A 10,508-nucleotide genomic window follows, 5' to 3' on the forward strand; every position below is an offset into this window, starting at 1 on the left:
AAATCCAGAATGATTCCCGGCGCCGGTGGTTGTTTTGGTCGGCGGTGCATGCCAGCACAAATAACTTCGGGGGGGGGGGGGGGGGGGGGGAGGGGTCTGAAGCCCTAACAGAAGATGTTTTTTTTAGCCGTCTCACAGCCTGGGGAATCGACAGCATGATTAGGTACTTAATACGGGTGTGGCTAATGTTGCTGACCATGTCTCACCGGCGCTTTCCGAGTTTTCATTTTTTTCAACATGTGACGGCGAATTCATTTTTCGAGTTCATAAAACGCATCTGATACTCTTAACGGTAGGAGTCAGCGGTCGTTGGCACGCTCGTTGAGCGTTATATTTATGTGACTTCTACAACCTGTGCTGCCGCCCTTTATTTCCGTGTTCCATCTGTTGCAAATTGAGGTAGCATAAACATTTGCAACGCTATAGCGTTGCACTCCCAGAATTGCATTACTTTTCTGGCAGTCATCGCTAAAAGAAGCGGTGGCGCCATAGCAGCCGATCAACAAACAGCGAAGTAATCATAGCGATTTATTGATTTAGGTGCTCCAGTGTCTCCATTTCAAGTTTGCGTCCGTTTCGTTTCTTCTACTTCTTCCATGTCAACTCTTGCCTGTCGTTCTTGCTGAGCAACAACCACTGACCATTTTCACGAGCTTGTAAAAACGAAAATAACGATAAAAATTACTGCTTCTACTACAGCTACTACTACCCCTACTGCTACTACTATTACATTATTATTAAATAATTATTATAGAGGAATACAACAACAATGAAAGCTTTACATGAGATCCAACGCAGTGTTTTAGCATAAGTGATGCGAATGTTCCATTGCGATTATAGAAAAGTTTTCATTTGTTAAATCTGTCGATTTGATGCATATTGACACTGGAATCAACATTGTCTGGCTTACTTATCGTGATTATTATTTTTTTTCATTTACCATAAACCACATCTCCACTATTAAATCTGTTAAGCAAACTTTAGTAGACTCTGGGCTTGGGCTCCCATGTACTGGTGAGGGATGGTGCCCCTGTATACGCAGGGCCTCTCTTTTCCTCGCGCCACCAGCACCGCCGTGGGCCGAGCGTCGTCACGCCGTGACAAGTGATTTAAGTCGTTCTACTCAGCACAGAGCAGAGAACATGGGGAAACAATGACGGTATACCACTTGATTCAGCTCTTGTGCCATCCGTATCGGCAAAGGCGCGTTCCCACCACGGCATCAGGAAGCACATCTGGCCGCTTAGGCCGGAGCAGTGGTCTCACTCCTATCGCGTGCACTCGATCAGTACACACGCTCACCCTCGCCGCCGCGCAAGAACTATCTGTAGCAACTCTGAGCATGACGGGACGCCGCGCACCGGGGCTGCGCAAATCGCAATGAAAATGGGAAAGCCGTTTACTCTGTGCCGTGCAGACGGACCGTTGTCGTCTACAGTAGTCATTAATGCGAAAGCACTACATAAGCCGTGAGGTAGAAAAGCCGGCGTCGTCCACAACGAGTGGTGTCAAAAGTCAGTGCGACGTCATCAGCGTCTTGAATGAAATCAGTAGTAATAGAGAAGCTAGGAAATGGTATGACAACGTTAATGAGTAGTAATTATGGGTAGTTATTGTGAATTAAGGTGAATTACAGTGAAGTGAATTAAAGTTACAAGTTAGAGTAGGGTGACTTAAGGTAGAGTCAAGTGAATTAAGGTGAAGTAAACTAAATTACAATGAATTAAATTTGGTTAAGGTGGGATAAAGTGGATCACCATATCAACTCGTAGTTACTTGACGATGAGTTCTGAATGGTTGTGGTCTGGTGATTAATGAACGCAGAGAAAAGAAAGCGAAGGAAGGATCGCAAACAGGTTGTAATACTTAAGAAGTCTTTATTGGTAAGGACTAAGAGAAGTCATAATGCTTTCGCAATCAAATCACGTAAGGATACTTGAGGTACAATTTTTTTTGCGCATGGGCCGCCACAGGGCTATCGCTTTAAACCCCACCGCATCTCTACCCGCCATATAAGTCTTTGCAGTAAACCTTCTCTGTGATAGCGTTCATGATCCACCATTAAAACCCGCCATGTTTGGCTACGTCATATTGCACAGCTATCACTTTAATATCAACAATCTTTTTAATCTTCGGCACGAACGTCCGTCACATCCAATTATCCTCGCGTTGCAACGGCAGCCCCCGCCACATCCGAGTTGCACCCCACCGCCCGTATACACTTCGGCCGGCAGCATGCTGCACTGTCAATCCTAGAAGGGGTCTGCTGCGTCACGGCGCGAAGCTCCCCTCGCTAGAAACCGGCGTAGTTTCTGCGCGCGCTAAGAGTGAATGTTTATTTCCCCTTAACGACTACGATTAGCAACATCTAGGTTAAAAAATTACATTAAATTATAGGCTTTTACGTGCCAAAACCACGATCTGATTATGAGGCACGCCGTAGTTAGGGACTCCGGAATAATTTGGACCACCTGGGGTTCTTTACCGTGCACCTAAATCTATGTACACGGGTGTTTTCACATTTCGCCCACATCGAAATGCGGCCGCCGTGGCCGGGATTCAATCCCGCGACCTCATGCTCAGCAACCCAACACCATAGCCACTCAGAAACCACGGCGGGTCGGAACAGATAGGAAATTGAAGTGAATCACATGCATCAAAGTTTGCATTGCGTGTATTATGAAGTACAGTTTCAATTTTTTTCTTGCAATTTATGATATATGAAAGTCTTTGTGATGACTTCAATTTACTGTTTTACGTTTAGGCTACTGACACTGCACAAACTATATTTTTTTCTCATAATACGGAATACAGGCGCCAGAGTGCGGCTCATAAACACATCGGTATAATGAGGTGTAATTTGTGGATACATTTCTCGCTATGGGTAATATAGGATCTCCTTTCTCTCAAATATGCGCTTTGGTTCAGAGCGCTTGTGCTGAAAGTGGACTGATTGTCCGCGCTTTCCGTGGAGCTACCGAAGTAACTGTGAAAGCCTTTCGCTGTTTAAAGGTGTAAGCCTTTCGATGCCGGGCGCCTGAATTATACACAAAGAACGCGCTCGTCCGGAACCAGAAAAGTCGCAATCATCATGCCAAGGTCGGGATTACCCTTCTACGGGTTAGTCGCATCCTTGACAAAAAAATTACAACCGGGGGGTGACAAGTCATTTTTAACGATGGGTTGTCGTTCTTATCGTGATCACAAATGACGACTTGCGCCAACGTACCGTGCTTTGTCGGGAAGCTGTGGTGGTTCATTCTTTAGAATGGGTATTTATTTTTGTTCCGCAACGTAACCTACGTCATCGGGGCAGATTTGAAAATATAAAGGTCACGAGTCAGGCGGTGGTACCTTGGTGAAATGAACGGCGGAGAAAGATGGACTTGTACAGTCACTTTCTTTTGGAAGCGCTGATAAAGTTGCAGTTTAAACCACAATAGAACTTCATACACGGTATTTTTCCCAACAGCTTAACAGAAGGCTAATCAGTCCTGATATTATTAAACTTAAAACTTTTTAGCAGAGACACTCTCACACGACTTCAATATATATATAAAATAAAGGGCTGTGTAATTTCCACCGTGACTTAACCTAGGGACGTTGGCGTACTGTACAAGTTTATTTATCTTTTTGGTACAGTTTGAACACAAAATGTACACATTGTAAGCACAAAATGGACAAACAGCAACACCAACGATTTTTTTAGACTACAACTTAAAATTCACTGAGACTGACATACTTAAATTCACTGAGACTGACAAACACAAGCAAACCAAATAAAATGTAAATCACATATCTAACAGACACTTCTACTGAAACGTACTGGTATCAGTAGGCCAAGGTTACAAACATTTGTATAAATGAATAAAGAAATGTATGTACAACACTCATCAGCTAAAACAGGTCACAGAAATAATTGCTAAACAATTTCAAACATATAAAGGTGGTTAATCAGCATGCCCTTTGAAATTTGTTCAAGAAAAATGTTATTTGCATGAAGAATATTAAGGTATCTCGGTAAGACATATGATGGAGACTGTTGGCGATATGTAGTGCGACAAAAAGGTTGGCACCATTGGATTATTACTGCATGTAATAATCCCAGTCAGCCTACTCACATATATACCGCATTATTAATCACATCTACCATGGCCTCGGCTACATCCCAAGAAGCAATTGCCTACCTCTCCTTATTGCTAAAGATTCGGTAGGCGTAAGACAGGCCAAAATTCGAATATGAATGCCCTGTATGGAATTAGCATGGAACCTTCAGTGATATAGAACGTATGCATTACACTCGAGTCTGTCCAGAAACGGACAGTAACATTGATTTACTCTGGCTATTCTTCAGTGTTAATAAACAAAAAGCATGCTGAGCTTCTATCTCTAGGTTTGTGTCGTGAAGTCACCTGACCTTGCACAAGCTCTACAGTTCTACGCTCTAATATTCCATCATCAAGAGCTGGGCGCTTGTCATCACGTATAGGCTAAAAAGCAGCCTGACCTTCAGAACGAATAGTCAGCGTCCAAAGCTTTCGCACGCCTGAAGCTGAAAAAATATATTCCTGCGCCTGAGGCACGCATCGTGGTATTCGGATTTATAGCGTATGTCTAGGGTAAACAAAAGTTTTGCATACATTTACTGGCTGCGGGCGTAGCTGCGTTGAAAATCAACTTATTCGCAGAATCTCGGCCGCGTAAACTTTTGGCGGTGACTGTGCCATTGAACACGTGTATTTTCTTTATTCTGCACACATTTTTTAATGGATGGCCTTCCAGCCAACGTCATGCAATGCTTACACCTGGTTAATTTTCAGGGCAGCCATCTCAGACATGATGTATTAAGTATGAGAACTGAACTACTATGTAGTACGTCATTATTATCACCAATGAGGTGTAATAAAATTGTAAACAAATAAAGGATGATAACATTGCCTATGAAATTTTACTCAAATCTCAGGACTACTTCAAAATTTCGCCTGTTCGTCTTTTTTACCTCCCCATGCTTTCTAGGAAGCTGAAAGGGCGAAAATCAAGTGTGAAATTGACATGTCCTGTGGCACCATGGCGGAAAAGGGAAGGTTTGGCTTAGTGGGATCATATGAAAGGTTCAGCTGCCATTGTGCTTCTCACACACAAGGAACGACACTTTTGTATTTTATTTATAGGCAGTAGACAAAATGATAAATGATGCTCAGTGCACGCTGGCGTGATCATGACAAAACGACCGTACCGATATGGGTCATAAACGATGCTAATAAAGGAATATTTCTGCAAACCATCACGGTCCTTTCTCATGTTTCTTCAATTATTCAAACATGTTAGATTTAGGGTAGGAGAATATACTCACAGAATTATTAAAGAATTGCACCAGTAATTATATCCTGGTGCTGTGACCTGATTCAGCAATAGACTTAGTAAAGAACAGAACAGCAGAATGCTATATGGCAACTTCGGTAATTGTAGCCGAAAACAGTGTCTTCTTGCACAACTTTGTGGGCATAACTCAAAAAGGGTGTGGTCTGTGATTGGAGTCATTCTCTATTTTTACACGACAGGCTACATTAACACGTCCCAGAGTCTTTTCGCATAATTTCCAATACTCCTCTGCGTAAGTTGTCGTAAAAGGATATGAAGACCTTTAGTATTTCTGGAATTTTGTGAAGGTATATGGCAATGGTTCAAATGATAAGTCACGTGCGCTGCATATTGAGGGTAGAATGTTCATGTTTCGAGGTACTGATTTGTACTAAGCAAACAAGCTTGTGCAATAATTCGGACAGCCTTCATTTGCACCGAAGATCAGGTATACGCAAAAATTCTGCTTTGATATAATGCAAATATACTCAGTCAAATAGCTTCAACTGTATTCCTTTGTAAAAATACGACGTCTGGGGCTGAAATCAACCTTTCTACTTCTGTGTCTTTTAATTGCACAGATTGGACGCTATTTATTTTTGTGGTACGTTTCAAGCCGCACAAGAGTCGCACAAACACGCCTTTCCCAAGACATAGCTGAAAAGGCAAAATATTTCTTAGTAATGTCTTCATAAATATTCACCTTAAGAAAGAAATGAACTGACAAAACACGTTACCTGGGTTTATTCTCCAAAATACAATATACCTAAACTGCAAAAGATGTTTGGAAGCACGTTCGCATGTTCTCGAAACCAGCCAGCTATTTTTTAGGAAGACGTTGGTACAGTTGAAACCAAACAAGAACCGTAACCAAATGACCTGCATGTCGGAGTATGCCATCTGGCGAAAAGCCGGCGAACTAAGCAGCGACAAAGTGATAAGAAGAAGTGTAACGCAGCTGGCTTCGAACCTGCGAAGTCACGATCGTGGTATCAGTGATCTTGATCTGTGGTCGCTCAACACGTTCGGCTACCGTTTCGAAGCGCTGCTGTTGGCGAAAACTAGGTTTATGTATGCACCAAAATAAATTCCGCGACCTTGTTATGAAAACTGCGATTTTGGAACGACTTCTTTGCCATTTCAAGAGCTGCTGCGGCAACTAGCTGAAAGCTGAGTCATTGAAGTTGATAAATCCCCAGGAATACGTCAATCGATGCGATAGGTTCATCGCAAATTGCTTTTTACTGGCCAAAAAAGCCTCCAAAATTTTGGCTTTTCAATAGACTCCCATACTTGAAACTTCGCCCGCTATTTGGAACTGGTTTTATGACGTAAGTAATGGTACCACTTGCATGATATTTCGCGCTAAGCGCCTAAAGCCCATTTCCACGGGAATATTTTCAAAGATGGCTTCTATGATTAGTTATTTGGAAAAAGCGACGCTCTCCCATAGAAAACGCGTATGTTTTCAGAGGCGGCCGCTAGAGGCGCTGTTCGGCGATGTCCCAAATTTCTGGTAACGTATAACAATTTTACACGCCTTTAATTTCAATATATGTTTCTTTTAAGCTCATTGTAACTACTGTATTACGATTCACAAAAACATTCTCACGCTAAAACTGTTCGCAGAAGCAGGTGTCAGCCAATCGTGGTGCAGCACTTACGATCGAAAAGCTTTGTGAATTCGGCCCCTGGTGCTTTGCTTCTCTGTTTTAGATCTTGTTTGGTTTTGGTATCACTTCTTATAATGTTGCCTAGAAAAAAGCTTTAATGCGTCTATACATCCTCCTCGCTATAATCCTCCTCGAGCGAATATGGGACTGTGTGATAAATAAATGAAAGGCTGTTCAAGTGACTGAATCGTACTGGTTCTGTTTTCAAGAAGGCTTAAATGTACGTGCGATGAGGTGAAATTTAGTCACGGTGTTACGCAGGCTAATAACCAAAGTGGGCCAAGCAGCAATAAAACATATACGTACCGCCGCAAATATACACAGGCTTCAAGCGTTGAGTTGTACGAACAATGCTGAAAATGTGTTCCTATAATAAAGTTTTACCGCTTGGCCTGCATATTGGTTCTTGGTTCACTAAAGTCATGTTATTCTATTGATGGTCTATAGTCGTATGCACGCCGTCATATGCAACAGTTGTCGCCTTGCGTCACCCTTGAATCACCTGTTAACAATAAGATTGTCGAACGTAGTGTGTCCTAGTGGTTTTCCCTCAATCCATTGGTGCGGGACATCATTTTGTAGTTGGATTCATGATCTGTCTCGTTAGCGAATTTATTGTAAGGATAAGACAATGCCGCGTGCAGTTGTGCCTTTTCTCTGTGCTCTATTATGCCTGACTAGCGGCATTTTCAAGCTTAGTAGATTAAATAAAAGAAGCAAATCAATGCAGCAGTTACACAATTAAACATTGATTTGGAGAGCACAAAATTTTCATGTGCCAAGAAAATGACAACGTAAGGGTGTGTAAATGGTGTCATGCCACTCAAAAAGTTTTTTAGCATTTAACGAGAGTGCATCAATGAGCTGCTGAATATCGTATGTGACCGTTTTTTTCCCGAAGCTCTACACAACGCCGCCACACACGTCGCATTGCGGGAAAAGACGAATACTGTCGAAAATTTTAACAACTTCATATTGAGAATGCTTATTGTAACCAGAAAAAAATTTTCTGCCGACTTTTTCTAGCGCAGCATGGGCTAGAAAGAAAGCAAGTGCTAAGATCCAAAGACAGAGAGTTGATAGACTGTCACTATCCACTTTCAAAAGCACAAAGCCAATTTGTCTTGTCTGTGGTAAGGTTGTAACTGTTATTTGACAGACTAGGGGGGTGGGACGGTTTTTTGGCGAGAAAACAAAGTAGTAGCCCTGGCATTGTGCGATAAATGACCATACCCTGACAGTCCATGTCTCGGCCGCACGAGAGTGGAGCCACGTGTGCAACTTTCAACAAAGAACGACTACAGCGCAAAAGCTTGTAATACTCGCATTCGCGCACTACCATTAAATGTCGCACGTTTAATAAAAGGAAAAGAAAGATGAAGTAGCACTGCGCTTTTTGATCACCTCAAAAGGGGACTACTTCCAAGAACACCGAACGCAGATGACTCTACCTACTGCCAAAATGTTTAGGTGTTTCCGTCGAACGAGACAGTGACGTTATGTTAATGTATTGAGACGCTGCCCAAAACAAACAGGAAGAAAACAACAAGAGACGGGAATGAGCGCACACTACCTAATACCACCATTTTTGGGCACTTGTACTTTGGATTCAATTTTAAACCTACGGCTTGCGCGAGAGAGTATATCCATTTTTCCAACAAGGAATCGACCCACCACCCGAAATTCTCTTTCTGCGTGCTGCTTTGCGCCATCGAATAGAAAACCGGATTTACAACATGTCTACGCCACCGTATCCGCAGTGGCAGACACCAAGCTGCTTTTTGTAAACGACACGCTGTGCCCCATTTACTCGAAAAAAATTATCCGCACTCAGTCGCAATAAGACAGAACTGCGCCTGTATTCGAAACTTGTATGTGTATTGCGCCTGGCTTGAGCGTAATAACTAATAATAATATTAATTAGAATAATATTAACAATAAGGTCAATTTCGCCCGACAGGCGAATCACTGATTGCGACAGAAATTTATTAGACAGCTGTGCAAACTAAGGTTAGTCGTTTTATCAGCTTCATAAACTGATGTAAAAATTCGCTTACTAACTAAATTAACCTGCACGTTGTCACGCGCGCACAATCACACACGAACACATCTCTCTCGATAGGCGCGGACACTCGCTGTCAAAACGATGGCGTGGGGGAGAGCGGCAGCAACAGCGAGCGAATTGTCCATCGTGCTAGTTCTAGCTTCAACACGAACTAATTGCGCCGAGAATACACCGCACACGAAGGCATCAGGGGCGCTTTAACGAAAAGCTATTCCAAACTGCTTCTATTCTATTTTTGCAATCAGGCCTCCATGATTGCCCAGCTTCAGTTGTCTTTCACGCAACGTAAATGGAAAATATTAGCGTAGCTTGCACGGGAGGCGCAATGCTACAGAGAAAGCGGAGTTGATGGCACCTAGCTTGGCCTGGCTTTTGGGCTAGCCTAAGCACTACCAATTCATCCCCAGCATGTTCCAGAATTTATTGATCATTTATCGATTATCGATTAGCTGCTGGTTGACTATCAATTGTCTATCGATGACAGACTAAGCTTAAGTAGTCTCAACCATGCTTAGCTAGACTTAACCAGCTTCGCCAGTTCACAGAGGTATGTGTCATTGCGCTTGGACCCTTTCTGCGCTACCGCCAGGATCGGCCCACAATTTCTGTTCGCAGGTTACGGACTACGCTCGGCTTAAACAGCTCCGCTGTTAAAAAACAGCGAGAGCTACTCACTCTTATATGTCGTGTGTACACTAATTATGCATGTGAGACCGCACAACAGAAAAATATTATTTTTAGATTCTATGTCTTTTTACCATCAGCCATCCGCAATTGGTCAAAAGTTTTCGGGCTGCGCCCACTTCGACTGTCTGTCACCTGACGTCCAAAACCGTGAAAAATCACTGCGTCAAAGTGGCGTGTACGCATTAAAGATGCATTATTACGCCGATCAAAACTTCATTTTCGTTTTAATAGCCGGACACTGCCCCGTTCCGACATGAATAGAAGGTGGCTACCCGCTGATCGCTCTGGCATTCGCTAGTCGGAGCTGCCGTGGAGAATGGATTAATTTGCCTATATTAAAATTTTGCGTGACATTATATGGTTGTCGAGTCCTTGAGCACGTAAAGGACATGGCTATGTCAAATTTTCTTCACTGAAGATTCGTTTTAGCTGCCTTGTTACGTTTCCGCTGCACGCCGACGTGATTTTCTAGCAGACACCGAAAGCTAAGTAAGAAGAAGCAGGGCAAACGCAGACGCCGGCAACACCCTCCTCAACAGGTTATCTACTTTCACTGCGCTAGCCCGGCCCCACGTTACCCCCTCCACTTCTGCGTGCTCATCGCCCTTGGCCAGCCAATCAGGTAAGAATATATGTCAAGTTAGGCAATGCTATTCCTTTTGAAAGCAAACAACAGTGACCTCCTATAAAATAGGAGAGTGCTTCAATAGCCTTCTCAAACA

The sequence above is a fragment of the Dermacentor silvarum genome, chromosome 4 (genome assembly GCF_013339745.2).
Source record: "Dermacentor silvarum isolate Dsil-2018 chromosome 4, BIME_Dsil_1.4, whole genome shotgun sequence".
Taxonomy (NCBI): domain Eukaryota; kingdom Metazoa; phylum Arthropoda; class Arachnida; order Ixodida; family Ixodidae; genus Dermacentor; species Dermacentor silvarum.